Here is a 14,798-nt window from a genome sequence, read left to right as displayed (position 1 = left end):
GCAAATATTTAAGAAAAATTCAAAATTTCCAAATTAAAATTTCAATTTATTTCTTTTTTTGTATATAAAAAAATATATAAATAAAATATGTTTTTTTTAATTGCCTGTAAAAAGAACTAAAATATGTTTCATCCGATTTTCCTGTATCATCTATAATAAATTTTGAGTTATATCCTTTTGAAATTGGAAAAAAAAACATGAAAAAATTATCATGGAGAAAGGAATAAGTTTTGTTTTAAGATCTTTCTCAGCTCAATATAGGAAATAAGACGAAACAAAAACTTAGATCTTCCTAGCTAAAATTTAAATTAAAAATAATTATCATTTGAAATAAAATAATTGTTTTTTTTCAAAATATTTTTTAAGAGTAGGAAGAAAGTTTATAATCTTGAAGATACTCCTGGTAGAGCTCAAATACTTGGATTAATACTGCTATACCAGTCTGTTCTTAGCGATGTTTCAAATTAAGCAATTCTCTCAATAACCTTTATTTCTTTCTACATCATCAAACATTCATTACCGATTCTGAATAAAGGCGCTTTTGTTACTTAATGCATTATGAGAGTAATTCTTTCTAAATAAGCATCTTAATGGTCCTTCCAAGATAACATAAAACCTATCTTAGTGCATGGTGGATGTTATACACTGTTGTATTATCTTAGTTCTAAACATGAACTCTCAAACACTGTAGGCAATATGTTTGGGAGCAAAAACCTTGTTAATTTGAAGCTCAAATGAAATCTTTTAAAATTTATTTTCAGCAAGAGAATGTTTGCAGCAAATGCAGCTAATAAAATTATTTTATTTTAATAATGAATTTTATTAATTACTCTTACAACTTAAGAAAAAATTTCAGATGGTAGTTACAGTAAGTATAATAGATGGACAAATTAAAAAAAATAATGTTTGAAGGAATTGTAAGAAACAATTTCACGATTTAATAGTACACTGAGAATAAAAGTATGGTCAGCTATTTCTACTTATTTCTTTTTTTTGCAAAATTTAATAAGAAATCATTTTATATATTTCATATTTTTACTACTACTATATTTCATGAGCGATACAGTATCTAGTGTATTAAAATTAATTATCTAAAAAAGATTAAAACTTTTATCTCACCTAAAGTGCTTTAATATTTTGGCCAGATGACGATAAAAATATACTGTTGATAAAATGAAAACATTAAGAAATATAGTTTATTTGACAAAAAATAACAATACAGGATGCGTATATAAGATGTATGTTATAAATGAAAATATTAAATCTGGTTAGAACCATTATCTTCAAAGGAATTTCTCCATGATGCTGTAATAAAATAGCCAAATAACCACATCCTGCAATTTGGCTGCTTCGTATTCTGAATAAAACTACTAAAGCAATTTCTTATAATATTGCCTTTACCTAGTATGTGGGAAAATGTCACGTGAGGGTAAAGTAACTGAAGTTATCGTTCGCAAAAATAAGGCTCACAAGGTGCTCACGTGACACATTGGTCTGCTATAAAAGTCTGATATATTTCCCTTGTGGAACATTCGCAAAAAAAGTTTTATTATTGAAACGTGAATCTTCCTTAAAACGTTTATGAATTTGCTAGTTAAATAAAGTTTTTTAAAAAAAAAATTGGGAAATTTTTAGTTTTATAATATAGTTTGAAAATCCTTTGAATGTTATTAAAATTTCTTAGTGATTCATATAATGTATATAAATAAACCCCATGATCTAAATAACAAATATTAAATATTTTTTAATTTGATCATGGGACTGGTGGTTTCATAGAGAAATTATTTCGAGATTTTGTGATCAGGAGGAGCTATATAATGAAGACAACAGTTCAAAAATCAAAGAATAACAGGATTTATTTATTTATGATCTCCGCAAACTGTGTGCACGACTTGCTGCCTGTGTCAACAATATACATATGGTTGTATGTGTGCAAATTTTTTTTGGCATATAGTTTTAGCAGTACAGCGACATCTATTGTCAAAATTTTACATAAATTAACAAAATAATAAGATTTTAACATGCAGTGTATGATGAATTATTGTTTATACAAAACTTGTTTTCTTATTGTTCATTATCATTATTTAATTATTTTACTAATGTTACAAAGATGATAAATTATTCTTTGAATTCATTATTAAAATAATATCCAATGCAAATATTTTTTAAAATATGCATTCGTTAAAATTAATTAAATTTTTCTTTTTAATAATTCATTATTATAAATTTTTAAATTTATTCTTTACTACCTGAAAGCTACACCAAATTGGCATTTCTTTACGCAATTTTATCTATATTTTTACTCTGAACAGGTGTATAATTCATATTTCCTTGCTTTTCATGTAAATTTTAAATCGCATGCAGCTCATTTCAATGCAATGTCAAGTAATTGTATTTTAATTGATTTGTTGCGTTTAACGGGGTTGAGCAGAATACGTATTCTTTTGCTCACTCTAACATTTGTTGAACAAATTCCGTAATCTTAGTGAAATGAATAACTTTATTAATTGAACATAATAAACACTTAAGAAAAATAAATGCTTAACTGTGTGTCCAAGCCTGATAACTGTATACTCTATAAGTGTTTTGAAATGAAAGTCCTATAATTATGATGCAAGACCAATTTTTTTAATAGTTTATATATTTTCATATTAAAATTACTTCAAGCAAAATTTAGAAAGTGTCATAATAGCTTGACATATTCTACTAAAACTTCAAGTTAGCGAATTCTTGGAAACTATTTTAAAATTATTAAGTAACATGAATGTTTGGAAAAGATTTAAAATGACATAACATAAATAATTTAATATTTTTTTCTCCGGGCGTAAAGATGAAGTATCAGTAAAAATATTTTTCTCGCAACAAAAAATGAAACTTTTAATAGGAAAGAAAATATTTGCTCCTATTTCACGCGCCAAATAAAGGTTATAGAAAAATATGACTTCGTTCTTTATTTAATTTATTCCGACGGTCGTATAATGTAACCATTTCATTTTTGAACGAAAATAACGCGTTAAGCGCCAAAATTGCATATTTTTAAGTCGTTAAATTTGAGACGACAAGTGAGAAATTCAACGCCCTATTTTTGACTAAAAAGGTCTTTTAAAGCATATTAAATATTTTTATTTACATTTTATGAAATATTCGTCTAGAGGTATTAATAATTTTTCTGGGAGACAGAATTTCGGAATATTTGTCAACATAGTACTCTCGAAAATTCCGAAAATTCTTCTGCAACGCATTCAGAACTCGCCAAGATTTTTAATAAAGGCCTCATACCGAATTGTGCCAAGTAATATGGAAATTGCCAAGGCAAGTCACAAACCGTTCGGTATTTGCGTAGTACAAAGAAGCGAGCGCAAATCGGAATGCTTATTCTGTGATGACTGAAATGCTCAGTGAGAACAACAAACAGCTTTTCAAGAAGAAGAAGAAGAAAAAAAAAATGTCAAGCTTTTGTGACTTAAAATGTCTTTTAAGGGTTATTATTCATTGGAATTTATTGCTTTCGAACAGGCAATTTATGACTTGCATATGAAAGAGTTTGCCACTTCCACAAGATGGGTTAAATTAAAATAACTTCAAACTCCGTTCTCCTATTGCTTTTCTATTAGTTCAGCATGCGATTTTTTTTAAAATATGCATATTATTTTTAAACATTCGTTTTAGTTAGATTGTTTTTTTAAACTATTTAATTCCATAATTAAATAAAACAAATTCGTTCATTTATTTGGGAACGATACTGCGAAATTAAGAATTATTTAAACACAGAAGAAATTATATAAACGCAAGAATTAAGAATTATGAAAACGCAAGTAAAAATTTTTAATTATCGTTTTCGATTGAATTTTTCAGTTAAATTTCTTTAAATTATTTCAATAAAAGTAATTTCAATAGATACAGCACTGTAAAAAAATATGCATCAAATTACGGCAATAAGTACCTGCAACGGAGTATGTTATGCAACATGCTCCGTTGCATGTTATGCAACATGCAATCTGATATACCATAATTTGGGGTTCACAGATGATGCACCCAAAGTGCCGGTACGTTACACCATAAATTGCTCCAAAATCTTTTATAGAGAAGTATATAAATTATTTTTATTTATAAAGTAGACAGTATAAGGTTTATATATGTCTTATCATGTATGTTGAATTGCCTGACTGATTTTAATATCTTTTACCTATTCGTTTATTGAAATTTTCAATGACTTTTCCTTATATTTTTTTACATTTTGTTCATATTGCAATAAATTTGAATAATCAGGACGTAGGCTGTTGTGATTTTGTTGACATAAACTTTATGTACTTAATACTGCTTTAAAACATATTTATTGGACGGCTGATTGTGGTTACCAATTGGGTAAAACTACTTGACAAGTTAATAACTCATTGAAATGCTCCTCAACAATGATAGTGTTTTGTTTTTGGTGTAGAATTCATTGAACTGCCTGTTGCTTTATTTCATTGACATAATTTTTTGCACAGATAGCACAAAAGCAAGACTTGTGTGGTAACTTTTTAAATTCAATTTATATACTTTCATACCTTTTTTTTAATTTTTTGATTTATACCAGATTTTATTTTAATACATATAACATGAGTAAGGAGTGATTGCATGGACACTATGCTGGTGGAAATAATCTGAAAGTGAAAGAGTTTGCTAATAAGGTTTCTGTAAACTTTTCATTTTATTAAACAAGTACTCAATTTTGAGTACTAGTTTAATAAAATGAAATCACATATTATTGGTATATCTTTCTATACATCAATTTCATAGCCACACTGTCGTTATCTCAAACAACTGATCAGAAACCAGCGTACAACCAACAAGTAAAATGAAAATATGTTAGAATTTGTAGTGCTTATGAGTTGTAAACCAACTTAACTTAATCCGTCATCTTTATTCTTTTCTAATTTCATTTTTTAAATTTGAAAATAGACTTGCGTAATAAATAATGAGTGAGTCAAATAAGTCGCTCAGCGAAATCAAGGTGATCGTGATGTAGATCAACAAAGACTACCTTTGAAGAAGAGAGATGTCATTAAAATCTTTGTAGCTTAATTACTTATAATTTACTTAGTACACATTTGTTCAAAATGTGAATAATCTTTACCATTATCTACTCACTTTGTCAAGCAGACTACAAATTCAAGCCTTTCTTTGACCTGTCAAAGACTAAGGAAGTAGCTGTCATCACAGCGGAGAGATCACAAAATTTCATTGGGTTGCAAGAAAAATAATCTCAATGATCAAAACATAATTGAAATTGCTCTCCGTAACATTTTGACTGTTTATTTCTCATTTTCCAATTTTAAATTATTTATTGTTTACCTTTATTTTTACGCTTTTTTTTTCGTTGTTTGTTCCATTTTTACCACCAAATATAATACCGAATTTTTATAGTACTATTTATTAGATAAGAATGATTAAGTAAGTGCCGGTACAATCGACGGCCGGCACTTTTTATCGTAAAATCCATTTGTTATCTTAAAAACACAGGACTCAAAACACATATTGACGCAGTGGACTGTTATTTTATTTGCTTCACACATTGAATTCACACACTTGTCTCTTTCCAGGTTGTTAATACACTCACTAGGTTTCGTTGCTTACAAAGAGGGCGCTGCTCGCATACGAAACTGAACGTCATTTTTACCGGAAAATTTTTAGGAATAAAAATCTGACATACCGTCATTTCTACAGTAATGATTCTCATTAAATATATGAATTATTCTCATTAAGTATTACTGTTAAAATTACGGTATTCTATTTCATGATAGAAATGGATATTACGATAAAGTCTACTGTATGGATAGTGCACCCAAAGTTCCAGTACTTCATACCATAATTTGGAGCGGAATTTTTCGCAGTGTACTTCACAGTTTCAATTTCATAAATCTAATTCGAACAAATACGAGTGAATGAAGCTTGTATTTCATTTTGTTTTCTGCACTTGGTGTATTGAATTTTGTATTTTATTCAAATAACAAAGGATAATAACCACTGAGGAATCTGCAAACCCCCGTGAAAAACATTATTTCAATTTATGGTTAAACTTTGTATTATTATAAATACATCGACTAAAAGTTATTGCTTCATGAACTTAACTGTTAAACATAAATAATTTTTAACTTCGCGCACTTTTTGATAAGAAATGTCCCTATAAAGTAAAAATGGTGATTTATTAAAGTGCAAAGATTGTAAATTGCCATAATTTATCGTTTATAAACAAAATAGCACAGGTTCATGCATAAAATATTATAACTGGGTAGCATAATAATGATATAGACAACCAAGTCCCATTAGACGCTTGTAACCCTGAAGCGTTTGGTATCCATAAACTTCACAGCTGGAAACTCAAGAACAAATTGTTAATGAAATTAAGCTTCTAATGAATGCAAAGAGTGGTAGGGAAGCTAAAGTTTGCGAACAAAGTTTAGTCTTCTCTGGGAAGTGGTAATTAAACAACTGAGCCCTCGTGGATGGTAACTTTTGCATAATCATTTGATTAAGATATTAATATTTAATTAAATTCACTACTGTTTTGCGTAGGAGGAACATGCTTGTCAAATATATTTACTTTCAAATTGGCTCAATTCACCACTCAATTACATTGAAAAGAAATTAGGCTTATTTTATAACTGAATAAGGCTTTCGGAAGTCGATTATAAAATTAAATAAGTTAGTTTTTTGCAGTACTCAACTTCGCAGAAACACCTTAATTTTTCTAACGTAGTGCTAATCAGTTAATAAGAACATTTATTTTGGTAACCTTTTAACATTTATTAAAAGGATATATATTCATTTAACAGGCAATTAATTATTTTGAGATTCATAATTTTATAAAAAGGATTGCGGATGCACGATTGGAACTTAGACTATATAAGTCTAACTTATACTATATATACTTATACTATACTCAAGATAAATCAATTGCATTCTTGTCAAAAGCAAATGTGCATTTTACTAGAAAATTCCTTTTAAATGCATTTATTACCGTGAAAATATGGTTTGTGACAGGTAAGAATACTTCGGATCGCTTGTTGTCTTTTTTGGTTATTTGGTTAACAATTGATTTCTGGGAAAAGCACAAACAGAGATAATTGTTCCGGAGCATTTTTTAGTCTCAGGGGCAGCGTTGAATTGTGATACAGCTTTAATTTTTTAATTGATAGGTATTGATTTTCAGAACTGTAATATATTTTCGTTTCATCTGCTGCCTTCTCAGAATTTCGCAAAATCGTACCTGGAGTATTTACGGTAATATCGTTCATATAATTTAATATTCATTATATCATGAACGTGTCATAATATGTATTTTTATTTATTTTAAACGTCAGGGTCATCAAGAATTTTGCACTTTGAAAAGTAACTTTATGACAATTTTAAGTTGCGTGTTGTTGTAATTGTATAGAGTGTGCAATGTTCAAAGTACAATGTTTTTTGTAATATGTACATTGCTTACAATGTATAACTGAGTGTAATGTATGACTTACAATGTATAACATGAACTGAGCTAGACATTAAACACCAAGAACTAATAATGCTGCACTCTACTGTTATTTGGTGTTTAAGAAAACTGTTCCCTAAAAAATGTGTGGACAAGTTTTTTTTCAAAATGAAATAGAAAAGATCTATGGGATAATGCTGTATTACCTGATTATTTCTGGTACAGGAAAACCATTGAACACCCGGAGATATAAAAAAAACACATAAAATAAAGTCTAAATATATTTAGCTTTCATATTTGTAATTTATATAATGGTATGAAATGTGATATATAATATTATGAAGTGTTTAATTACTTAAAATGAATATTTTTTTTTACATTTTTCCCATTCTTTTTACTTTATGTATTTTTTTTTAAAATTAAAGCTATATATTGTGGGCTTCAAAATTAACAGATGTAAAGATATATGCGTGAAAAACATAAATTCATTTTAAAGCTGTGCTGGTGTTTGTTTTTTGCAACTTCAAAATACTTATTTTATTTCTTATTGCAGGAAATGAAGAAACACAATGTTTTTAACTTATATAAGCAAAAAACCGAGGAAGGTCCAAGTGATAGAAAATTATATGATGAGTGTAAAATAAAAGTTGTTTCATTGCACAAATGTAATTAAAAGAAACAGCATGCATTTGGAGAAAAACATTACTTATGGGACTAATTTTACAATATTATTTTATCAGGTGATAAAGGCAAAAATAGTTAATTAGATAACAGCAGTAAAATTAACTATTATTTAATGCACAATTTTCGCATTAAAAAATTGGATTGCATAATACATTTTTGAACTAAAACTGATTATGGAATGGCGTATGCATTGATTAGACAATTATGAACCAGAATTGAATAATTTGTTATTACACCATTAGGCGCTAATAAAATAAAGCCATATAGAAGGGCTGGCGATGAATTGTATTGAAGGGTATCGGTAAAAGCTTAACATTTTACCTTTACGATATGTGAACAATACCTTTTCACAAAAGAGAGAGAATGAAAAACATTTCACTTATTTAAGGAGTGATCTGAATTTTGAAACAGTTCACCATGATCATAAACAAAAATGCTTATGGACTGGTTTATACAAAATCAATGATAGTGTTTTATTTTTATTTTATGCAAATATATTGTACGAAAACTATCTCATTGCAGCAAAACTGGGGAGCACAACTAACTACTTTAATTACATGCACGTATATATGTATTCTTCTTCACTCTGAATTGGAGCATAAGGCTGCTGTCATAGCTTTCCATCTCACACTATTTGTGGTCAGATATTTTGCCTCTCTCCATGTCTTTACTATTGTTTCCAATTTATTTACAATCGTCCAGCGCCAAGTATTTTTTAGGTCTTCTTCTTTTTCTTTTGCCCTAAGGGTTCAAATCAAAAACTTGTTTTACTTTAAATTTTTCAGGTTTACGTAGAACATGACCAATCAATTTCCATTTACCTTTCTTTTTAAATTTCCAGATCAATCGGCTTATGTTTAGCTTTTCTAAGGATCTATGCATTACAAGTTTTAACAGACCACTTGATATGCAATATTCTTCTTAAAGGGCTGTTAATAAATACTTGAAGTTTTTTCATGTTATTTTTACTGCAACCTTCTCAATTAAGTACTTCGAATTGAATTTAAACGACTTATATTTGATTATTTTATGCAACAAATAGCTATAAATATGTATAATTTTTATTATTTAACTACCTAGTTCTCTCTTTAATTTTATCAATCAAAAATGTCTTTTATTTAATATTTTTTTTGTTCAAATGTGCTTTAGCCTTTTTTCAAATAATAGGGCCCATTTTAACAAAACCTTTTTTTGAAAGCTTTATAGTTGCTTTTTATTTATTAAAAATTTTTCAGTTTTAGTTCTATGTGTTAAAGAAATGTCTATGTGCTGTTTTATTCCCTCTACGTAAATTTTAAACATAAGAAATGCTGACTTTTTAAAAAAAATGTTGACTGTACCAAAATTTTGTTCAAAAGTCCTAAACCATGAGGCAAATATACATATATTTAATTGTTACATAATGATGTACCGGAAAAAATATAAAATGTTTTGAATAAAAAGCTTGCAAAGAAATAAAAATTAAACTTTAAAAAATTTAAAAAAAATTATGTAATAATTTAAGTATTTTAGTTTTTAATTACATTGAAGTATGCTTCATGGTTACTTACATTAATGCAGATTAAAGTATATAGCATTTAAAAAGTTTATAGTACTAATAGTAAGTAATAGCTTTTAATATTTTTGAGGAAAAGGAAGGAGTAAGTAGTGTAACTGCAATTATATTTGCTGTTAAAAAAAATTTTTAACTTTAAAAATAATAAGGAACTAAAATAGATCAATTTAAATACCTAAGTTGCATGAAAAATTAATTTATCTCAAGTAGTTTTCATTTTTTTCAAACATTCTATTTTTTAAAGACCTTAAAGTGGTTTTATATTATTTTACTTTAAATTATTATAATCGATTTTTATATAAGTATAAAAACAATCTCATAACGTTGTTGTTTCAAAAATAAGAAAGGGAAAATAATTTTGATAAATGCATTAAACGAATTTGAGGGAAAATTTAAAGTAAAATAAAACAAATATAAATTTATGAAAACTATGAAGCATCTCGGAATTTGAAATTAATTTTAAAAATGAATTTAAAAGTACATGCATTTGGTAATATTGAAGAAATAAGTAATTGTATTTTTTCTGCTCATAAATATTCTTAAATCAATGTGTAATTTAAGGTTAAAAGTAGAAATGTTATAAATATTTAATTTTGTGTCGATTTTTTTCCTTATTAATACGGTAACAAAATTGAAAAGAAAATGATGGGCTTTTTCTCTGTCTGCTTATAAAATTTTCTTTTTCAATTTACTTTAGCTGCCTTGATAATTATATTATCTCATTAATTGTAAATTTAGCGTATACCTTAAAATAATTACAATATTATTTCAATAACTAAATTCTTTAAAGTATATATTTGACTATAGCATGTCTGGATCTGACAGTTTAAAACATTTTTCTATAGAATGAAATTGATAATAAAATTTTTAAATCTCTTTTATCGTCTGTAAATATTTGACAAGCACACAGTATTTAGTTAGTAACATAAAAAAATAAATGATAAAACCTTCTTTTAAAATAAATAATAAATAATTTACTTTCATGAGTTAGAATTTTGAATAAAATGCCTTATTAATTTACTAAGTCTCTCAAATCTATTTTGTTGCATATAATTCTTATTTCGATGCGCTTAGATTGAACTTTAAATTGGTTTTCTAAATAATAATGTTCCTCGTTGTAACCTCAGAAATTAACTAAAACCTTTTAGAATGGAGAGCAATAAAATTTTATATGATAAATTATTTACATTAATTAAAATTATGTAACTATAACTTATGCAATTTATAGTTGCATCCTTGCATATAGTTGCTATAATTATGAAGTTCCAGTGTATTATAAATTTATAAGGTTTGTACCTACTATTTTGAATCAAACAATTCTTGTTCAATCCTTTGATGTGCTTGTAATAAGCTTATGAATTAGTTCTCGAATTAATATTTTTACAGTTTTAATCTCAAAAATAAATATCCTACATAATAAATATTTTATACAAATTAAAATTATTCAAATGAAGTCTCATTATTTTAGTAAAGTTTTTCACTGGCTATTTCAATTCATATTATTCAAACTTCTTTCATTTAATGCTCCTTAATGAGCTTTAGATTAGCTCTCTAACTAATATTTTTATAACTATAACTCCGAAAATACTTTTAAAAATCTTCAAATAAACGAGAACAAAGGTTCCTGGATATTTCGTACGCAGAGCAGAAACTAACATTAAAATTCTTATCGTACTTTTTAAAAGAACTTTTCTACCGAAAACAGTTGTACAATGTATCTGCATTTCCTGAAATATCCCTCTTTTCCTGTTCTACTTTCAGTAGATTACAACTTTCTATTTTTGACACCCTTTCCTACAGGCTTCAAACAAGAACTTCTTAACTACTCTTCCTCAATTCAACAGGCACGGAAATTCAGCAGTTAATCGCTTCCCCCTTCCCCCTCAAACCCTGCACATATTCCCTTCTAAGTAAAATTTGGGAGGCAGCACTATGATTTATGGCCTCATCCTGCTCGAAGTGAGATTAATTCCCGAATTCTCTCCCATTGAGGTATTCCGGGAATGTGGGCTCCCCATATTATTCTCCGAATCCAGCCTTTTCTTCAGAGGGAAAGGTCTGCTTCTGGAATTCCAGGATCTGGGAGATTTTCCAAACCCCAGTTTTCCAGGAGCCAAAGATGAAAAGTTCTGGTATTGTGCTGCTTGCTCTGTTGTATGGCAGGAAGGGAAGAGCCTTCGTTTATATTTGAAAAGTAAAAGCTAGGAAAGGTGAATTTTTTCTTCTTCTTTTTTCTCTTCTTTTCACTATCCAGCAATGAGTCGAAGGTGTGAGTAATCGAGCATAAGGGTCAAGGTTTCGCCTGAAGACGCCGATCTCAGATTAAGTGCATTTCAAAACTTTCACATAAATATAGTTTGATTTTTTTGTTAGGGATCTGAAGTTGTTTAGTTGTATAGCTGAATTGAACTTAAGTTGGATGCGGTTATTTAAAAAAAATGGGGTACTTTTATGACCCTCTTTTCAGGTAATGTGCTTCTTTTTTTTTCTTCCTTTTCTCGAACCAAGTAAATATTTTACAGCTTAATATGTCTGCGCATTTCGGACGAATTTCTGTACTAGACTATTGGAATTCCTACATTAAACATTTGACTATTAGAAGTCTTAACTTATACGACAGACATTTTTGTATCTTTCTGTTTATTTTCTTCAGGGAAATGGTTTGCTTTCTCTCTGAAAACTGAATAAAAGCATTCAAATTTTTTTAGGATAGATAACTCTTGGTACATTTTTCTAAAAAAAACAGTGTTGGACCAGTTTGTAGATTCGAGAACATTGTTCAAAGAGTAAAAGTTAAAATCTATATACATTAAAAACATTAGTGCATCTTGTTTTAAAACTCGAATGAACCATTAAAATTTTCGTGAAATTTAAATGGATCATTACAAAATAATGCTTTTAATATGGTTATTTTGTTAAAATTAGCGAATTACATTAAAAGTATGACTTATGTTAAGTTTAAACAGAAACCAAGAGATTATGGTGGCTAGCATGGATCTAATATGAATGTTTTAACAATTACTCCTTTCTGATATGTCCTTTGTCTTATAACTGGTGTTGAGCAGCTAACTCATATAAAACCTACACAATTAATGTCAAATTGCATAGACTTGTAATTTTGAATCCAAACCAGAAGACTAGTCAGTCAATAATCAAAGGAAACTGACCTGCGTGGAGTATTTTCATATAACTAACAACATTTGCAACAGATGGAGAGGAAAAATTGTGTAATTGGTTGATAGCAAAATGGTTCTAACCCGTAATATCTCTAAAAATTTGGGTCTTTTACGTTTGTCTGTGGTTTTTGCGTATCAAAAGAAGTTTATGAATCTGTCAGTCTTGCCCTGGAGTTGAACTTGAAGCTGCTTCATTGGGAGACAAGTACGCTATCACTGACACTGTCCTCTCTCTCCATTATTATTTTTCTCTTGTAAAAATCACTTTGAAAAATCTCTTTTTTTAGAATGATCCTGGTTTCTGAAAGCTACACACCGTCGTATTGAAACAAATAAGCACTATTATATATATATATATATGGGTGATTCTCCCGAAACATGACAATTCGGACCAAAAAATTTCTTCAAATTTAAAGTCTTCAAAATGTTCTAAATTTTTTTTCATACTTCTTTAGCAACACTTATTAATATCTTACAGTTTGTAGTTTATGGACATTTGCTCGATAAAAAAAAATAAATAAAATGGAAATTCACCAAATCTTGACTGCCAAGACAATGGCATATTACCTTTGAAGTTTAAAAAACAGTCATTTTAAGTTTACAGTAAGTAACTCAGCCTAAGCCTTTATGTTAAATGGGCCATAAATTGCTTAAATTAATTCTTTTTATCCACTGTAGAAAGAAACAAAAAAGTTTTTACTGCTGATATGTATAGAATAAAATTGTGCATAATAATCAATCATTAAATAAATAAAATACTTTGATTACATCCAAGCATATTACAATCATACATAAACTTGGTATTAGGTTAATATTTGCTTTCCCTGTTTACAGTATTAGCAGTTAAAAAGAATTTCTGGTAACACTTCAATGTCCTGGCATTCATAAGCCAGGAAAATGACAGCCAGGATAATGACAAATTCGCCATTTTATAGCATAAAACTTTACTTTAATTTAATATTTTGGCCAAAGACGTTTATATTTTGCAGAAAACAACAGGATTTCTTAAAATAACTCAGAAAAATCTATGTAGTTTACGTTATTAATGATTTCAAGAAGTCAGGAAAATGACAACATAAAAATCTACTCACCTTGAAAAATTTTTTGGAATAGATTTTGAGCCAGAAAATTGGTTCTATATTCATGCAACAAGACATGTTCAGATAGGAGGGTATCTAATCAATCTATTAGCATAAGATATAGATTGCTGGCGCCGTCTATTTTTGTTATAAATCACTTAGTAGCCAGGAAAATGACAGATTTTCATGGGACAAGCAAATTATTGTCAGAAAAAATTATTTTGAACGAAGTTTTAGTAAATAATACCCTCTGCGTATATTCTAGAAATGCTTACATAGGTTGGGATAAAAAAATTAGATTTTGAAAATGTATGGGAAGTTTTGAAGCTAGTTATTATTGGAAATATTGTTTTGGGACATGCCAGGAAAATGATATTTTGATATTCAATGAAATTTTTTAAGTATTCAAAACAGTCAATGCTAGTGCAAAGTCAGTTTAAAATGCTAACAGCAATGCTATTTATTTATTAATTTTTTAAAAAAAAAGTTCTTTTAGTATTATAGTATTAGATCTTGGAGCAAGGGACAGTGAACTGTCATGTTTCGTGAGGATCACCCATATATATATATATATATATATATATATATATATATATATATATATATATATATATATATATATATATATATATATATATATATATATATATATATATATATATATATATATATATATATATATATATATATATATATATATATATATATATATATATATATATATATATATATATATATGCAATTCCCTTTACAAAAACACTCAAAAATAACCTTTCTTTGCAGTTTAAATTTCCTCTTTCAGTAATTTCTGGAAACACTTCGTTGGTTTCTTTTATTCTTTGCATAAT

At 27.8% G+C, this 14,798-nt stretch overlaps 1 protein-coding gene and 1 long non-coding RNA gene across 2 annotated transcripts in view; both read right to left on the bottom strand.

The window, feature by feature from the left end:
* LOC107444693 (alpha-2Db adrenergic receptor-like) overlaps nt 1–14,798 on the bottom strand; it is a 192,585-nt gene that overhangs the window by 160,593 nt on the left and 17,194 nt on the right. The gene's annotated exons all lie outside the window — the stretch shown is intronic.
* On the bottom strand, nt 4,552–7,253 carry LOC147813770 (uncharacterized). The gene is made up of 2 exons (XR_015432273.1): nt 4,723–7,253; nt 4,552–4,665 (listed from the first exon to the last, which is right to left on the bottom strand). It is a non-coding gene; the product is annotated as an uncharacterized LOC147813770 (long non-coding RNA).

This window comes from Parasteatoda tepidariorum, chromosome 3 (genome assembly GCF_982258835.1).
Source record: "Parasteatoda tepidariorum strain Cologne lab strain chromosome 3, Ptep-v5.0, whole genome shotgun sequence".
Classification (NCBI taxonomy): Eukaryota; Metazoa; Arthropoda; class Arachnida; order Araneae; family Theridiidae; genus Parasteatoda; species Parasteatoda tepidariorum.
The sequence above is the reverse complement of the archived record's forward strand: the minus strand, read 5'-3'. Positions and strand labels throughout refer to the sequence as shown.